The sequence below is a fragment of the Pogona vitticeps genome, chromosome 14 (genome assembly GCF_051106095.1).
Source record: "Pogona vitticeps strain Pit_001003342236 chromosome 14, PviZW2.1, whole genome shotgun sequence".
Classification (NCBI taxonomy): Eukaryota; Metazoa; Chordata; class Lepidosauria; order Squamata; family Agamidae; genus Pogona; species Pogona vitticeps.
The window spans coordinates 15,059,501-15,067,795 of NC_135796.1; the positions used below are offsets into that span (position 1 = coordinate 15,059,501).

Below are 8,295 nucleotides of genomic sequence, written 5' to 3' on the forward strand. Positions count from 1 at the left end.
GGATTTCCTCTGAGACCAGTGCCTGAGCAATCAGACTTGTAAATAAAACCCATGTTTACCCTCTGACAACCAATCACAAAGCAAATCACCTGTGTGTGATTTTTAGATAGTTATACATTACTGCTTTGACTGGATTTTTAGTACTACTTGTGTTTTCCATTGTTGTTTTCCATTTCTCAGAGTGACTTTATATATATTACTGATCTTATTGATCAATAATACACTTATTGATCTTTGCCTCCATATTGCCTGTTAATGTTGTAAGATCTTCATTCATTGTTCGAAGTGTTAAATATTGTCTTTTAATGATGTTAACCACCATTGTAAACTCATTGTTTTCAACTTTAAATTATTGTCTTCCATTGTTTGTAAGCTGCCTTGGGTCCTTTTCAAGGAGAAAGGCGGAGAAAAATATTTTAAATAAGTAAATAAGTAAATAAGTAAATAAGTAGGGAAAGAAAGAAAGAAAGAAAGAAAGAAAGAAAGAAAGAAAGAAAGAAAGAAAGAAAGAAAGAAAGAAAGAAAGAAAGAAAGAAAGAAAGAAAGAAAGAAGGCATGCTAAATGCAAGATACAGGGGTAAAGAAAGTCAGGTAGCTTGACAAACAAGACTTTCACCACCTGGGGGAGAACCCCTGCTAAAAATGAGCTTAACATAAGGATACGGTTCGTCAAATATCTGAAAGACAGTTGCACAGAAGAGAGGAGAGAGTTTGATATTTCAAAGGGAAAGGAAGAGTTGCGATGCTCTTCCAGAAAAATATCCGTAATAGCGAGTAGATTTTTATTTAAAAGGACTTTTTTAAAAAAGGAGAAACTCAATCGAACTTTACTCCCAAGCTCCAATCGCTCCTCAGATCTGGAGAAAAGCCTGTTCAAGTCTCTATTTCTCACCCCTTTTCTCCTTTTCAACACTACATTTTCAATGTCTCCATCAAAACAAGACAGACTCTTTTGCCTAATAAGCAGGAAATCAATTAGCTTTCCTCTCTTTTGCATTAAACATGATGCAATCAAATGAAGACTGGTTTGTATTCCTCTTGTTCATGACCCTGTCTTCAAATATATATATATATATTTAAATAGAGTTTTTTTTAAAGGCTCTCCGGATGTCTGTGTTGGAACTTTGCTTCTTCCTTCTTCCTCTCCAAAGCAAATATCTTTGATTTCAAGCCCAGGACATTTTACACCAAATAATCTTTATAATCTTAGATCTGCAGATCTGGAAGAGACCAAAAGATCATCAAGTCCTACCCCTGCCAAGGAGCCACAGTGGGGAATTGAACTCCCAACCCTCTGACTTTGCAACAGCATATGTGCTGTAAACAAGGCTCATTGACATGTAAGAACTATTTGAAGTTGGTGGACTTCAGCAGTATGTAGGATCAGGTTTCATCAACTGATTCCATCCATCATGTGGTCAGCAAGCACTTTGGCTGTAATACATAGTCTAAGCAATCTGACATACTTAATCACCATGACTATGTTCCTGCTTCTCACCATCTAATGGGTTAGATCAGTGGTCCCCAACCTTGGGCCTCCAGATGTTCTTGGACTTCAACTCCCAAAAATCCTGGCCAGCAGAGGTGGTGGTGAAGGGTTCTGGGAGTTGTAGTCCAGGAACATCTGGTGGGCCAAGGTTGGAAACCACTGGGTTAGATTATTTTACAAAGAAGCTGGGCTGAATCATTCGCCCCCATCATTTCGAGAGTCAAACATCCCTTAAGAACGCTATGAGGCCAGTGGTTCTCAAACCGGGGTCCCCAAGGTGTTCTTGGACTCCAATTCCCAGAAGCCTTCCCCATGACGTGTGCTGGCCAGGATTTCTGGGAGTTGTTGTCCAAGAACATCTGGGGACCTAAAGTTGGGAACCATTGCTTTAATTTATAAAATCTGCTTGGAAATAAAAAAAAACCCTGAATTTCACATAAAGAAGGACCACTCTCCACTTATCTCTCTTTCAATCTCCCTCTCTAGTTGAAACATGAAAGAATAAAAACTGGGCATGGCTTGAGAGGGTTTGATACAGGTTTAATTAACTTAGAATTAAATTCATCACAACCTGCTTGGTTTTTCCATGTTTTGACCATATATAGTCACCACCAAATGGCTCCTTCCTGATCCTTCCCACCTCCTTTCTTCTGTCACAATGAAGGCCAACCAATGATGAAGCTCCCACAACCAATCATGAAGCTCCTACCTCACAATGGTTCATGTTCCCTTGGGTCATATTGCAACCCCCCATATGCGTCTGGTTCATTTGCCCTTAGACACTCCCAGGGATCGCAGCCTCTCTGAGGTTTGCCCAGTCCCATGCAGGTAATGCCCACTGAGCTCAATGGATCGTACAGGAAGGTAAGTATATTTTGGGTTGCTGCCAGGATTCTGTTCTTCGTGGAAATCCAACTTCTATTGGCCAAAACATCATGTTCGGAGAAGCAGAAGTGATGAGGACCCATGAAACAAGAGAGCAAGAACTTGGTGAGTGGCTGTCAAATAGGGTTTGACCATCTCTTCATTGTTTGCGTAGTACCATGATGTAGGCATTGACAGAGCTGTCTTCTGTTTAGTTTAGGGTCCATGTTTCTCTTGGGACAAGGACACGAAGAAGGCCTTCTCCGGATAGGATCTATGCATCAAATAGAGGTGATCACCTCCCTGTTGTTCCCTGTGTACTGTGCATGCTGTAGATATTTGGTGATGTTCACTGTCTGCAATCTAGCCATGTGACAGTTGTATTCTGCTTTTTTAAGGTTCCATACTTCACTGAGAGGCCAAGACAACCTCACCTCGAATCACGTCTTTTTGGTGGGGTAGGTCATTATGACAGCAGCACTGGATTCAACAAATGACCCATTATATCTCATAGAAATCCTCCCAGATGTCAGAAAACTGTGTCTCAAGATGGCTTCTGACCTCATTTGGGCAGTTGTTGGCATGGGGGTTATGACATGGAGTTCTCTATGGAAGTATGGAATCTTCTACATTCATGAGATTCCATGGCTTGAGATGATCTCTTCTTTTGCAGGTTGGTGTCCAAGACAACGAGGCAGACTGGTGGTGAGATACATCACAGTGCACAACAATAGGCCCATTGCACCACATGCGTCTGGCTCATTTGACCTTAGACTCTCTAGGGATCACAGCTTCTCTGAGGTTTGCCCAGTCCCATGCAGGTAAGGCCCACTGAGCTCAATGGATCTTACAGCAAGGTAAGTATATGTTGGGTTGCTGCCAGAACTCTGTTCTTCGTGGGAATCCGAATTCCATTGGCCAAGAAGGTATGATTCAGATTTAATTAACTTTGAGTTAAACTCATCACAGCCTGCTTTGTTTTCCCATCATTTGACCATATATGGTCACCACCAAATGGCTCCTTCCTGATACTTCCCACCTACCTCCTTTCCTCTGTCACAATGAAGGCAAACCAATGATGAAGCTCCCACAACCAATCATGAAGCTCCCTCCTCACAATGGTTCATGTCCCCTTGGGTCATATTGCAACCCACCATATGTATCTGGCTCATTTGCCCTTAGACACTCCCAGGGATCACAGCCTCTCTGAGGTTTGCCCAGTCCCATGCAGGTAAGGCCCACTGAGCTCAATGGATCTTACAGGAAGGTAAGTATATTTTGGGTTGCTGCCAGGATTCTGTTCTTCGTGGAAATCCAACTTCCATTGGCCAAAACATCATGTTCGGAGAAGCAGAAGTGATGAGGACCCATGAATCAAGAGAGCAAGAACTTGGTGAGTGGCTGTCAAATAGGGGTTGGCCATCTCTTCATTGTTTGCGTAGTACCATGATGTAGGCATTGACAGAGCTGTCTTCTGTTTAGTTTAGGGTCCATGTTTCTCTTGGGACAAGGACACGAAGAAGGCCTTCTCCGGATAGGATCTATGCATCAAATAGAGGTGATCACCTCCCTGTTGTTCCCTGTGTACTGTGCATGCTGTAGATATTTGGGGATGTTCACTGTCTGCAATCTAGCCATGTGACAGTTGTATTCTGCTTTTTTAAGGTTCCATACTTCACTGAGAGGCCAAGACAACCTCACCTCGAATCACGTCTTTTTGGTGGGGTAGGTCATTATGACAGCAGCACTGGATTCAACAAATGACCCATTATATCTCATAGAAATCCTCCCAGATGTCAGAAAACTGTGTCTCAAGATGGCTTCTGACCTCATTTGGGCAGTCGTTGGCATGGGGGTTATGACATGGAGTTCTCTATGGAAGTATGGAATCTTCTACATTCATGAGATTCCATGGCTTGAGATGATCTCTTCTTTTGCAGGTTGGTGTCCAAGACAACGAGGCAGACTGGTGGTGAGATACATCACAGTGCACAACAATAGGCCCATTGCACCACATGCGTCTGGCTCATTTGACCTTAGACTCTCTAGGGATCACAGCTTCTCTGAGGTTTGCCCAGTCCCATGCAGGTAAGGCCTACTGAGGTCAATGGATCTTACAGCAAGGTAAGTATATGTTGGGTTGCTGCCAGGACTCTGTTCTTCGTGGGAATCCGAATTCCATTGGCCAAGAAGGTATGATTCAGATTTCATTAACTTGGAATTAAACTCATCACAGCCTGCTTGCTTTGCCCATCCTTTGACCCTATATGGTCACCACCAAAATGGCTCCTTCCTGATACTTCCCACCTCCTTTCTTCTGTCACAATGAAGGCAAACCAATAATGAAGCTCCCACAACCAATGATGAACCTCCCACCTCACAATGGTTCACATCCTCTTGGGTCATATTGCAACCCACCATATGCATCTGGCTCATTTAGACTCTCCAGGGATCACAGCCTCTCTGAGGTTTGCCCAGTCCCAGGCAGGTAATGCCCACTGAGCTCAATGGATCTTACAGGAAGGTAAGTATACGTTGGGTTGCTGCCAGAACTCTGTTCTTCGTGGGATTCCGAATTCCATTGGCCAAGAAGGTATGATTCAGATTTAATTAACTTTGAGTTAAACTCATCACAGCCTACTTGCTTCTCCCATCATTTGACCATATATGGTCACCACCAAATGGCTCCTTCCTGATACTTCCCACCCACCTACTTTCCTCTGTCACAATGAAGGCCAACCAATGATGAAGCTCCCACAACCAATCATGAAGCTCCCACCTCACAATGGTTCACATCCTCTTGGGTCATATTGCAACCCACCATATGTATCTGGCTCATTTGCCCTTAGACACTCCCAGATATCATGGCCTCTCTGAGGTTTGCCCAGTTCCATGCAGGTAATGCCCACTGAGCTCAATGGATCTTACAGGAAGGTAAGTATATTTTGGGTTGCTGCCAGGATTCTGTCCTTCGTGGAAATCCAACTTCCATTGGCCAAAACATCTTGTTTGGAGAAGCAGAAGTGATGAGGACCCATGAAACAAGAGAGCAAGAACTTGGTGAGTGGCTGTCAAATAGGGTTTGGCCATCTCTTCATTGTTTGCGTGGTACCATGATGTAGGCATTGACAGAGCTGTCTTCTGTTTAGTATAGGGTCCATGTTTCTCTTGGGACAAGGACACGAAGAAGGCCTTCTCCGGATAGGATCTATGCATCAAATAGAGGTGATCACCTCCCTGTTGTTCCCTTTGTACTGTGCATGCTGTAGACATTTGGGGATGTTCACTGTCTGCAATGTAGCCATGTGACAGAGTTGTATTCTGCTTTTTTAAGGTTCCATACTTCACTGAGAGGCCAAGACAACCTCCCCTCGGATCACGTCTTTTTGGTGGGGTAGGTCATTATGACAGCAGCACTGGATTCAACAAATGACCCATTATATCTCATAGAAATCCTCCCAGATGTCAGAAAACTGTGTCTCAAGATGGCTTCTGACCTCATTTGGGCAGTCGTTGGCATGGGGGTTATGACGTAGAGTTCTCTATGGAAGTATGGAATCTTCTCCATTCATGAGATTCCATGGCTTGAGATGATCTCTTCTTTTGCAGGTTGGTGTCCAAGACAACGAGGCAGACTGGTGGTGAGATACATCACAGTGCACAACAATAGGCCGATTGCACCACATGCGTCTGGCTCATTTGACCTTAGACTCTCCAGGGATCACAGCTTCTCTGAGGTTTGCCCAGCCCCATGCAGGTAAGGCCCACTGAGCTCAATGGATCTTACAGCAAGGTAAGTATATGTTGGGTTGCTGCCAGGACTCTGTTCTTCGTGGGAATCCGAATTCCATTGGCCAAGAAGGTATGATTCAGCTTTAATTAACTTGGAATTAAACTCATCACAGCCTGCTTGCTTTGCCCATCATTTGACCATATATGGTCACCACCAAATGCCTCCTTCCTGATCCTTCCCACCCACCTCCTTTCCTCTGTCACAATGGAGGCAAACCAATGATGAAGCTTCCACAACCAACCATGAAGCTCCCACCTCACAATGGTTCACATCCTCTTGGGTCATATTGCAACCCACCATATGCATCTGGCTCATTTGCCCTTAGACACTCCCAGGGATCACAGCCTCTCTGAGGTTTACCTAGTTCCATGCAGGTAATGCCCACTGAGCTCAATGGATCTTACAGGAAGGTAAGTATATTTTGGGTTGCTGCCAGGATTCTGTTCATCATGGAAATCCAACTTCCATTCTCCAAAACATCTTGTTCGAAGAAGCAGACGTGAATATGACCCATGAATAAAGAAAGCAAGAATTTGGTGAGTGGCTGTCAAATAGGGGTTGACCATCTCACCATTGTTTAACTGGTGCCATGATGTAGGCATTGACAGAGCTGTCTTCTGTTTAGTATAGGGTCCTCTTGGGATGAGGACACGTAGAAGACCTTGTCCAGATAGGATCTATGCATCAAGTAGAGGTGACCACCTCCCTATTCTTCATTTTTTTCTACTGTGCATGCTGTAGACATTTGGGGACGTTCACTGTCCGCAATCTAGCTATGTGACAGGGTTGCATTCTGCTCTTTTAAGGTTCCATACTTCACTGAGAGGCCAAGACAATCTCACCTCAAATCACGTCTTTTTGGTGAGGTAGGTAATTATGACAGTGACACTGGCTTCAACAAAAGATCCATTATTTCTCATGGAAATCCTCTTGGAAGTCAGAAGACTGTGTCTCAAGATGGCTTCTGACCTCATCTGGGCAATCGTTGGCATGGGGGTTATGACATGGAGTTCTCTATGGAAGTATGGAATCTTCTACATTCATGAGATTCCATGGCTTGTGCTGGTCTCTTCTTTTGCAGATTGACGTCCAAGACAACGAGGGAGACTGGTGGTGAGATTGATCCCTGGGCTGCAGAGTGGGGTGGGGGAGAATCAGATGACTGAATAGAAATGAAGGGGCACAATCCAGAGATTGATGGAATGCCTCCCCCACTTTTTATCCTGGCAGTGCAGGCACAGCTGGTTGCCTCTATTGGAGCCGAGAAGGAATTTTTCCCTGTTCAACCCAAATTGGCCTTGGAGGTTAACGGGTTTTTGCCTTCTCTGCACTGCCTTCCTCTTGGGCTGCCCCACCTTGGTTGGGAACTCAAGAAGAGCTAAACTGTGGGTGTTTTAGAGGCTACAATTTGAAAGAGACTAAGCCCACAAACTTCATGGCTTTGAAGGCTTCACTGCTGGATATGCTCTGTGGGTTTGACCTCTGGGTATGGAGCCAGAGGTTGGGGGTTTGATTCCCCACTGTGCCTCCTTGATAGAGGCTGGACCTGATGATCTATTGGGTCCCTTCCACCGCTGTAGTTCTAAGCTACTTCACCATTGTTCTTTAATAAAGCTGTGGTGGTTTAAACAACTTCTCTTGTGTCTTTGTCGTTTTTCTGAGTTTGAGAGGCCAGTCTCTAGATGGGTTGTGCTTAAATGTCCAGTCCGGGTTAAGACAGAGCTACGAAACGTTCTCTGGTGTTTGGCCAAATCTCCTAGTCAACATGGTAATTAAAGAATTCTCGCAGAATTTGCAAGCCTATCCATGGGTTTCGTGCAGAAGCAAATTCACGCCCCACTGAATTAAATGGAAATTGTGCAGCTGTGAAGAGGACTGAACATGAGGCCAAGGGAAATCTTCTGAAAAGTTGGTTTTCAAGGAAAAGGTTGACTTCCTCTAATCCCTTTTGAGACTCAACTTGAAAGTCAATGATGAGAACAATGACAGTGACAAACACGGTGACTTCATAATGGATCTATTGATGCTTCATTGAATACATCACTCAAGTCATGCTGAAGCTGTTTGCTTTCTAACAGTTTCGATAATTAAATGAACTGCCCTTAGTATTTATTAATATAATTCATTATCCTTTTCATTGAAATCATAA

At 44.0% G+C, this 8,295-nt stretch overlaps 2 long non-coding RNA genes across 2 annotated transcripts; both read left to right on the plus strand.

Moving 5' to 3' along the window:
• The first annotated feature begins 2,278 nt into the window (after positions 1-2,278).
• Positions 2,279-5,165, plus strand: LOC140702711 (uncharacterized). Its single transcript, XR_013539229.1, has 6 exons — positions 2,279-2,644; positions 2,752-2,811; positions 3,027-3,746; positions 3,836-3,911; positions 4,019-4,078; positions 4,294-5,165. It is a non-coding gene; the product is annotated as an uncharacterized LOC140702711 (long non-coding RNA).
• A 1,766-nt stretch (positions 5,166-6,931) lies between these two features.
• On the plus strand, positions 6,932-7,778 carry LOC144584789 (uncharacterized). Its single transcript, XR_013539230.1, has 2 exons — positions 6,932-7,012; positions 7,228-7,778. It is a non-coding gene; the product is annotated as an uncharacterized LOC144584789 (long non-coding RNA).
• Positions 7,779-8,295: the final 517 nt, after the last annotated feature.